Source organism: Hevea brasiliensis, chromosome 2 (assembly GCF_030052815.1).
Source record: "Hevea brasiliensis isolate MT/VB/25A 57/8 chromosome 2, ASM3005281v1, whole genome shotgun sequence".
Lineage (NCBI taxonomy): Eukaryota > Viridiplantae > Streptophyta > Magnoliopsida > Malpighiales > Euphorbiaceae > Hevea > Hevea brasiliensis.
This window is the reverse complement of record NC_079494.1, coordinates 99,350,573-99,361,706: the sequence shown is the minus strand read 5'-3', so window position 1 is coordinate 99,361,706 and position 11,134 is coordinate 99,350,573.

The window sequence follows — 11,134 nt, the reverse complement described above, 5'->3', positions numbered from 1 at the left end:
TTTATAGGTCTCTACCTTTCCATCAGAACCAATTTTCTTCTTGAAAACCCATTTGTTCCCTATAGGTACAATACCTTCAGGTGGGTCAACAAGATCTCAAAATTGATTCTTATACATGGAATCAATCTCAGATTTCATAGCATCAACCCATTTTGAAGAGTCTATATCTGATATAGCTTCTTCATAGGAAAGTGGATCATCTCCATGATCTACTTCTTCATGAGTAGACAACTTTTGTTCTTCTTCATGAAGGACACCATATCTCACTGGTGGATGAGATACCCTGGTTGTTCTATGAGGAATAACTGTAGATGTTTCATCAATAGGTGTAGGTTCACTAGATGGATCTATATCCATCTGATTTGTTGGTTGGTTAGAATTCTCTAATTCTAACTCTATTGGCCTTCCTTTGCCTCCTTCTTGAACAAATTGTTGTTCAAGAAATGTGGTATCTCTACTTACCACAACCTTTTGTGATGTAGGCAAATAAAAATAATATCCAAAACTATCTTTTGAACATCCAAGAAATTGACCCTTTTCTGATTTGGTTTCCAATTTATTAATGTTTATCTTTTTGATATAAGCTGGACAACCCCAAATCTTAACATGCTTAAGACTTGGTTTTCTTCCATGCCATATCTCATAAGGAGTGGAAGATATTGATTTTGATGGAATCCTATTCAGAATATGCAAAGCTTATTCTAATGCAAATCCCCAAAAGGAGATTGGCATATCAGTATAGCTCATCATACTATGTACCATATCCAATAGGGTACGATTTCTCCTTTCAAATACACCATTCAGCTGTGGTGTTCCTGGAGGAGTCAGCTGGGAAACAATGCCATACTCTCTCAAGTATTCATCAAATTCAGAACTCAAGTATTCACCTCCACGATATGATCGAAGAGCTTTAATACTTTTTCCTGTTTGATTTTCTACTTTAGATTTAAATTCTTTGAACTTTTCAAAGGATTCATGTTTGTATTTCATCAAATACAAATACCCAAATCTTGATTTATCATCAATAAAGGTAATAAAATAATGAAAACTGCCTCTAGCCATTTCTTTAAATGGACCACATACATCACAATGTATTAGCTCCAAAATATTTTCAGCTCTTAGCCCTTGTCCCACAAAGGGCGATCTAGTCATTTTGCCCTAAAGGCAAGATTCACAAGTTGGAGTAGGCTCAGAGCCTAATGAAGATAAAAACCCCGTTTTCTCCAGTTTTGTAATCCTATCTTCTGCAACATGACCTAACCTTAAGTGCCAAATATATTTTGAACTTGAGTTGATTTTCACCATGGCAATGCATTCTTTTAGATTGCTATACTCTGGGTAATTCCTTTTCTAGTGCCCATCCTTCTGGCAGTGGAAACACTTTCCTTTGCCTCCATCAGCTTTAATCTTCCCTTTATGTTTAGCTATTTTCTTGGAAGGACCAGGAATCTAAGGTTTCTTTTTCTTATTGCCCTTCTTCTTGTTAGACTTTCCAGCAGAAGAAGATGCAATCAAAGCTACCTCTTTTTCTTTATTGCCCGGCATATTCTTTTGGGAAATAACCAGTATGTTCAGTAAACCAGCCAAGGTGCATTCCTATTTAGTCATATGAAAATTTATCACAAAATTCTCAAATGACTCAGGAAGGGACTGAAGGATCAAATCCGTCTGCAGTTGGAAATCCATGTTAAAGTCAAGATGTTCCAGCTGCTCAATCAGCCAAATCATCATGTGGACATGATTCCTAACATTCTATCCGTCAGACATCCTCATGCGGAATAGCTGTCTAGATATCTCATACCTAGCATTCCTGCTGTGCTCACCATACAACTCTTACAGGTGAAGGAGGATCTCACTCGCACTCTGCATGTTCTCATGCTGCTTCTGTAACTCATTACTCATAGAAGCATGCATGTAACACTTGGCTCTTATATCATGCTCCTTCCACTTGTCCAAAGTTTCATGTTCCTCTTGTGTGGCCTCTGGAGGTAAGGGACCAAGAACCTGTGAGTCTAGAACATATCCAATATGTTCAAGGTTTAGGACAAGTTTCAAATTTCTTAGCCAATCAGATAAATTAGGTCCTGTCAACCTATTGCGATCAAGTATGCTTACAAGGATATTGGATGGTGGTGGTTGTTCTGTGCTCATTATTATCAAAAAATTAACTGTAGAAAATAATCAGATTAATTAGTAAATGTATCATGTAATTAACCAAAATGATTATGGTCTTTTAATTAAATTGGTCCTACCACTAACTTAGTGAATCCTACACTTCCAAAGTAGAAAACGAAAAATCCTAGTTGGATGGATTTCTAGTGGGTGATTGAATTCTTATAATTCTATTGATCATCCTCAGGTACATCCATTATTGGAATTACAATAAACTATAAGTGAGCAACTCCTTGCCCATCACATCTCATATGAAGTTCAATCCTTTACCTAGCCCCTAATGCTCAAAATCTCAGATACATCCATTATTGACTTATCTTGCCTTAGTAAAGTTGATCCCATTGAGCCAGTAATTATGCAAATAATTTTGATGTCCTTAGGTACATCCAATATTGGCCACCAAACCATTTACATATTTACAACATCTCATGCTTAACTGTAACACCCTACTCCTTTGTAAGATGTAACATGATCCCGTAGTACACCTAATGAATTATCGTACTTCGCCTATCGGTAACCCATTAAATATACTACAAGAGATTTTAAATCAATTTTCGTGAAATTTAAATCATCGATTAAAATATGGTGTTATAAAAATTTTTCAAAATTTCAGCAGAGTGCTTGCTGTATTTTGAGAAAACAGTTCTTCAAAACCTGTAAAGAAACACACTCCCAATATGTTTTCTCAAATACAACTCCAATAACTTCATTTCAACTCACAATTCAAATCTCAATAATCAAATCAATTCATTTTCAAACCAATCTCATCATAAAAGAAATAATTCATTGATTACAAGACTCAAAATTAATATTACAAAACTATTCAAGTAAATGAAATCTCAAATTTACATTTACAATAATTTACATTTAATTGCATACCAAAATATTTTACAAGAGTTTTTATACAACTGCTCAAATAACTTACATACATATTATTACATGCATACATCAAAACCTGTATACATGGGTATACCTATGATACACCTGGAGCTGATCTGAATGTGTCTTCAAAGAAGCTTATTAATTGCTCTATGCTCTTTTCACCTGCAACAGCATACAAAGCTATCGCTGAGTGGTGAACTCAGTGGTGCACAACTATAATTTAAAACATAGTACAATATACATTGACAAAAATTACAGCAAATAATTTGGAAATATGGATACTCATCAAATTTCAAAACTCAAAATATTCATTGCCAATAATATAAATCATTTGTATAAAATGACTTTGATCACAAAATTCAATTTATCAAATCATAACTAACCATTTAAGGTAATTCCAACAAAATCAATTATACATAAATCATAATTGAAATCACAATTCTTTACTATTCAAAAACTATTCTGTATCTCAAAAACCATTATTTATCTCAAAAACCATGCAAGACTAATCCGAAAGGGCCATCTTTGGGGAGATTCTAACTCACTATGGTTAGGGAGGTCAAATCGGATTCTAACTCCCTATGGTCGGGGAGGTCAAATCATCATGCATAGTACACACCACAATAATGAATCTTTTACAAGGGCCATAACATAAAAAACTTAGATCTAATGTCTAATAAGAGGAGAATCTAAGCCTGTGCACGTACCATGGTAATCAAAACACAACTAACTCCATTGTCTTCCCAACAAATGAGAGAGACGGGTAAGAACCTAGTCAAGCATCTATAGTGAGATATAAAACAATATCATAATCCTTTTAGTGAGCATAAATCACAATACAATTCGATTCAAAGTCAATTCCAATATCCAACAATTTTTATGCTCATCACAATTCAAATCATAAATTTCCATTTTTCCATGCAAATTGCCCATCACAATTCAAAACATGTTCCATCATAATTTTCCAAAATATAATTTATTCAATTCACAACAATGCTTAATACTTATGGGAATACCATTTCACAAAGCTAAATTCATACATACTATAACAATTTTAATAATCATTGAATTAAATCCAATATTTGTTAAACATAATAAATAAGAAAAATATGTCATTTAATCATATGAAATATTCAGAACAAAATCAATTAAAAACTAGTTGTGCACAAACCTGATTTGAGTCGCTCCTAGGCCTTGACTCAATGTTCTTTATTCTTCTCAATATCCTTATCAACTGAAACACACAATTTAAAGTGTTTCAGTACTCAATAAATTTGTTTCCAACCATAAAATCCAATATCTAAATTTTTTTGGTACTATTCTCTTTAATTTATTTTATTAGTCAACTTATAATGTTGACCCTTGATGCACTCTAAGTGAGTTGATTCCAATGTTACCAATATGTCACATTTTAGATCCCTTTAGTGTTGGTATATGTTACTAAATTCATCTTCAAGTGTATTGCATTTTATTACAATTTATCGGATTTCGGTGTACTATTTTGACCTAGCCGGACGACCTAGTTCCCTCAGTTTTTGGGTTTTGGTCCAAATTACAAACTTGTAGGTCTATATCTTATTACATGCGGGGAAAAATTTTAGGTCATTCTGAGTTGTGTAGACCAAGTTATGGTCAATTTACCAATGCTGGACAGAATGCATCAAAATGGTAGCTTTAGGTCATTTTTAGGTCACTTTTGGTTCGGCTAGTTTTGGTACCTGAACTTGTGCAAGCTATTTGACTTGATTATGGTCATTTCTGGGTGTTGGTATCTTCATAAGAATTGTAGATATATGTCTAAAGTATTCATGGTAAAAATTTCAGGTCAATTGGACCTGTTTTAAGTGAGTTATGGCCAAAACACTAACTGCTGCCCAAATGGTCAATTTTCAGGCTTTCAAGTCACTAATCCGGATTTGGTCATTTTTCAAGTTACCTTCTAGGCAGAATTTTGATAAGCTTCCTTCATGAAAGTTGGCACATTTTGTGCCTAATTTCACCTCCAATTGGTCTCATACCAATTGGAGTCACACACTTAAGGTTCTAAGCCAAAACATACCCTGCCCTATTACACATTGTTCATCCTTTACCAATTACGCATTCAACACTTACCAAGTTAACTCTTTCATGCTAATTCTGATTTGATATGGTACCAAATCCATTCCTTACTTCATAATATAGTTAATTTGGGCAGTATATAACCAATTGACAGTACACCAATTGTGACACCTTTTACCCGTCTACAGTGTAGCCGAGCAAGATATGCCACTCAGTGTACCGAAGCACCAATTTATATTTCTAATTACATTTTATCCCTTTTAATTCATTTATTTACAATTTTGATAAATCTAAATTTTTTCGCAAATTTTATAGAAAATCCGGCAGAGTGCCGGCTGTAAATTGGAAAAATAGTTCTTCTGAACCTGTTTAAAAACACTTCTAATATAATTTCCAAATCCAAACTCCATTATTCACACAAATCTCAACTCAATCTCAAAATCTCAATACTATTTTCAGAAATTTTTCTGTTCTGTTCACATCATCACTGTCACACCTTACCCCTCTATAAGGCATAACATGATCCCGTAGAACACTTAATGAACTACCAAACTTCACCTACCGATAACTCATTAAGTACCCTATAAGGGATTTTAAAACAAATTTCTTACATTTTGGAAGTGGTGAGCATTTTAGTGAGAATTAAAAACCATTTATTCAAAGCTTAAAGACTAGTAAAATTTTTTGTCCATTTTAATTTTGCCGCAAATTTTATAAAAATTTTGACAGAGTTCCGTTTATATTTGGAGAAAACTGTTCTTCAAATGCCTAAAAAAAAAACACTTCAAAAAATTTTCCACAACTCCCATCCTCCAATAAATCTCAAATCAACTCAATTCAAATCACTTCAAAGTAATTTCACAATCGAAATCAAAATTTATCATCTCAAAATATTTAACAACTCCATTCAAAAGGCATAAAATATGAAATTCACATGTACAATTATTAATTTACAGAAGGAAATTCAAAAATAATATGATTACAATTTATTTACAACTGCTCAACTTACATTGATACATACAACATTACTATATTTACATCAAAATTAACTACAAGGGTATAAAATAATACCTGTACAAAAAGATCAGTGGAGGCCTCAATTCGATAGCAGCTCACTCTGCTACTTTCTCCTTGCTCTTATCTGCGACAGCAAAATAAGCTATCGCTGAGTATAAAATACTCAGCGGTGCACAATAAAAATTTAAAATGCAATACCTAAATCGTTCATTGATGAAACACAATTTGAATACTTCCCAATCACATTTCACAAATATCAAAGCTCATAATAACACCATTTATTCAAATAATTTATTAAACACAGTGTTGCCAAAATCATATACATTTAAGCCATGACACAAAATTTCCGATCAATGCCGTGTTTTACACCACGACAAAGCAATCTACAACCCCATTAATAGAAATCAATGAGGGAGGTGGCTAGCTAGCTAATTAGTACTCATCTGATCTCAACCTCAACTGGCAAGCCAGAGAGGGAGGAAAATAAACGATCTCAACCCCATAAATGGAGGAGGAATAATGTGATACTGTCATGCTAAGTGTGAACACAAAATCAATTCAAAACAATTTATTCAAATAATTTATGAAAAATCTAGTCAATTTTCAAAGTCATATTCACAGTCATAAATAGCAACACAATTCATAATTAACTCAAAAAAAAAAATCAAATTTTCAAGAATCATATATTTAAACAAAAATTACTGTGTACAGACCTGACGTGAGTCGCCTCTAGGCCTTGACTCAGTCTCTCAGAGCTTTCAAGTCTTTTTCAGCTGAAACACACAATTTCACAGTGTTTCAGTATCATAACTTAGCATAAATCCAAAAATAAATTTCACTTCATTTTTACCTAGCTTTAATGTGCTAATTTCGACGTTCTCGAAGTTTTTGTGTTTCGGGTTACTATTCACTACACTATTCAAGTCAAATTGTTGACTTTTTAAGGCTTAATAGGTATGGGAACACCAACTTCACCCACATACCACGTTTTGGTCATTAAATTTGTTGGTTTTGGTCATTTTCTCAAAGCTTAAGTCCTTTTGGCAAAATTGTCAAATTTTCAGTTTTGGTGTCCCTAATTGCACTGTTCCATTGGTCAATCTACTGTTGGAATTTGACAAAACTTCCTTCATAGAAAATGTTCCTTATTGTCTTAATTTTATTCTCATTTTTGGATCACCCAATTGGAGTTTTGTAGCTCAAGTTATGGCCATTTGAACCAGGGCTGCCAGGTTAGACATAACCCAGATTTTCTGGGCAAATTTTGGTGCTGGCAGTTTTGGGTCACCAACTTGGGGTGGCCAAATGGCTTGGTTGCTGGCAAACTTTGGACTTGTGTTCTTCATGAAAGTTTTAGGTCTATATCTCATCTAACCACTGGTAAAATTTCAGGTCATTTGGACCTGCCTAGCTTGAGCTATGACCAAATGAAGAAACACTGTTTATTTGGTCAGTTTGTACAGTGGCTGACTGCACTTATCCAACTTTGGTCAATTTGTTCACTAGGTTTTGGTCACTTTTTTGGCATGGTTCCTGAATGAAAATTGTGTCATTTTATGTCTATTTTCATCCTCAATTGGTGCCATATCAATTGGACTTGTAAAATTTCATTTTTGGTCCTTCAAAGTTGACTTGGTCATGCTGCCAGCAGCATGACTATACACCCTCCGAATTTAACTTAATTTCCAACCATTCCCACACAACTCATTTGGTCACAATTGACCATTTTTCACTTCACAATAGGTCAAACACATCATTTACTCATTTCTCCAAATTTTTGCCTCAAAACCCTAGGCCTCCAAACCCTAATCACACTAAATTGTTGCATTTAATCACATTTAAACATTTCAATCTTACTACCATTCTCATACAAGTTTACTAACACATTTAACTCATTCAAAACACATCATACCCTCATACATCCATGGCTGGCCAAAATTTCAGTTTGGTCCTCCCCATATATTTTTATTTCATTTCATTAATTTCTAAGTTCATCTAAGTAACTAATTATGCATTTAAAGAAAAAAAAATGAAAGTTAGCATACTAACCTTTCTTAAAACTTCAAATCTCTATCTTTTGTTCTTCTTTCTTCTTTTAATCTTCTTCTTAAGTTGAGATTACAAGCTCTAGTAAGGTTTTTAGGGGAGTTATGAAGGTTGAGTGAAGAAATTTAAGCTTGAGTGTAAGCTTAAATGAAGAAACTTTCATGGAGGAATTAGGGAGAGAGTGAGACGGCAAAGGGAGAAAGAAGATGACTATTTGATTTTTTTTTCTTTTCTTTTCTTTTATCTATTTTGGTTTGTAGAAGACCACAAAAAAAATCTAATTAATTAATTTATTAATTATACACTTATGGCATCATGCATGATGTCATGCATGATGTCATCACCTTTACTTTTTCATTTTCCCCCTTTTTTTTAATTTTTCTATTAGTTCTTTAATTTAATTCTCGATTCTGAAATTTTCTTTTCTCCAATTTTATTTGACAGTTAGGTTAAGAGACAGCTCTCTGGGTTAATTGACCAAATTGCCCCTCGCCAGTTCATCCCGGTTTGCAAATAATTCTATATTTCTTCTGGCTCCCTGACCTAATTATTTGACTGGCTTAACAGTTCTTTTTCGTGATTTTGTCTTTTCCACTGTGTTCATAAGGGTCCTAAGGACCGCAGCCTCACATTTTACGGTTCGAAATTTGAGTTTAAAATGACTTCGCAGTCGTTCCCGAGGAGGTCACCCATCGCTGTGACTCTCGGTTCGTTTAACTTCTTATGTTCTGTTTTTCTTATTTATACTTAACTAATTGAACATTACTAATTATTTGTGTTTATGGTTTCTCTAGTTGTCTTAAGTATGGTTCTAATCCCCTTAATTGTCCGGACCGACACTGGTCACCGGAACAGTGAAATATACTAGGCTATACAAATAGAGGTGTTACAATTCTCCCCCCCTTAAATAAATTTCATCTCGAAATTTTACATGGTATCAATCTCTGAACAGCTGTGGGTGTTGTCTCCTCATGTCCTCCTCTCGTTCCCAAGTAGCCTCCTAGCCCGAATGATGGTTCCACAGCACTTTTACCAATGGTATCTGCTTGTTCCGTAGCTGCTTCACCTCATAAGCTAGAATCTTTATGGGTTCTTCTTCATATGTGAGGTTTGGATTCACTTCAATTTCTTCTGCTGGTAGTACATGAGATGGGTCTGATCGATACCTCCTCAACATAGACACATGGAAGAAGTTATGTATCTTCTCCAACTCTGGAGGTAGTGCCAAACGATAAGCCAAAGGACCCACTCTTTCCAATACCTCATATAGCCCGATAAAACGAGGACTTAGTTTCCCCTTTCTGCCGAATCTCACAATCCTCTTCCAAGGAGAAACCTTGAGGAAAACTTTCTCACCCACTGCATACTCAATATCCCTTCTTTTCAAATCAATATAGGACTTCTGACGATCTGATGCAGCTTTAAGTCGATCTTTGATCACCCTAATTTTCTCTTCAGTCTGTTGAACAATTTCGGGTCCAATCATTTTTCTTTCACCCACGTCATCCCAACACAACAGGGTTCTACATTTTCTGCCATACAAAGCTTCATATGGAGGCATCCCAATGCTTGATTGGTAGCTGTTGTTGTAAGCAAACTCAATTAAAGGCAAGTGTGTATCCCAACTACCCTCAAGCTCAATCACACAAGCCCGTAGCATGTCCTCTAAGATCTGAATTATCCTCTCAGACTGGCCATCTGTCTATGGGTGGAATGCAATACTGAAGTTCAATATAGTTCCTAGGGCTCTCTGAAGACTACCCCAGAATCTAGAAGTGAACCTAGGATCTCTGTCTGATACAATGGATACTGGCACTCCATGAAGTCTCACAATCTCATCGATGTACAACTTGGCCAATCTGTCTAAACTGTAGTCCATTGATTTGTGAGAAAATGAGCAGACTTAGTCAGTCTGTCAATAATGACCCATACTGCATCATGACTCTTCTGTGTCCTCGGAAGTCCCATTACAAAATCCATCGTTATTCTTTCCCATTTCCATTCTGGCACTGGTAGTGGATGTAACAACCCAGTGGGTACTTGATGCTCTGCCTTTACTTGCTGACAAGTTAGACATTTGGATACAAACTCTGCCACATCTCTTTTTAAACCCATCCACCAGTAATGCTCCTTTAGCCCTCTATACATTTTTGTACCACCAGGGTGCATAGCAAAAGGAGACTCATGTGCTTCCTTCAAAATGATCTGCCTCAAATAAACATTATTAGGAACACATATTCTACCCTGGTGTAGCAGTAGACCATCATTTCTGATTGAGAACTCTGGTTTCTTGCCCTGCCGGACTTCTTCTAACAGCTTATGATACCTTTCATCATTCTGAGCAGCCATTCTGATCTGATTAATTAACACTGGCTGTACATGCCATGTAACTGCTATCTTCCCCTTATCATTAATCTCTAAACTGGCATGTAATAATCTCAACTCATGTACCAAAGACAAAGGGGTAACCTGTAGACTTGCCATAGTCTTGTAACTTAGGGCGTCAGCCACAACATTAGCATTCCCTGGCTGATAGTCTATTAGACAATCATAGTCTTTTATCAACTCTAACCATCTCCTCTGTCTCAAATTCAGCTCTTTCTGGGTACCCAAATACTTCAAACTCTTATGATCTGTGTAGATGTAACACTTCTCCCCATACAAATAATGTCTCCAGATCTTAAGAGCAAACACAATAGCTGCAAGCTCCAAATCATGTGTTGGATAATTCCTCTCATGCGGTTTTAGCTGGCGTGATGCATAGGCAATAACACTTCGATCTTGCATCAATACACAACCTAACCCATTGTGAGAAGCATCGCTATAAATTGTATATTCTTTACCCGGTGTACGTAAAGTCAGGACTAGAGCCTCAGTCAAACATCTTTTCAATTCATCAAAACTTTGCTGGCATTTGTCTGTCCACTGAAATTCACATCCTTTCTAAGTAGCTTGGTCA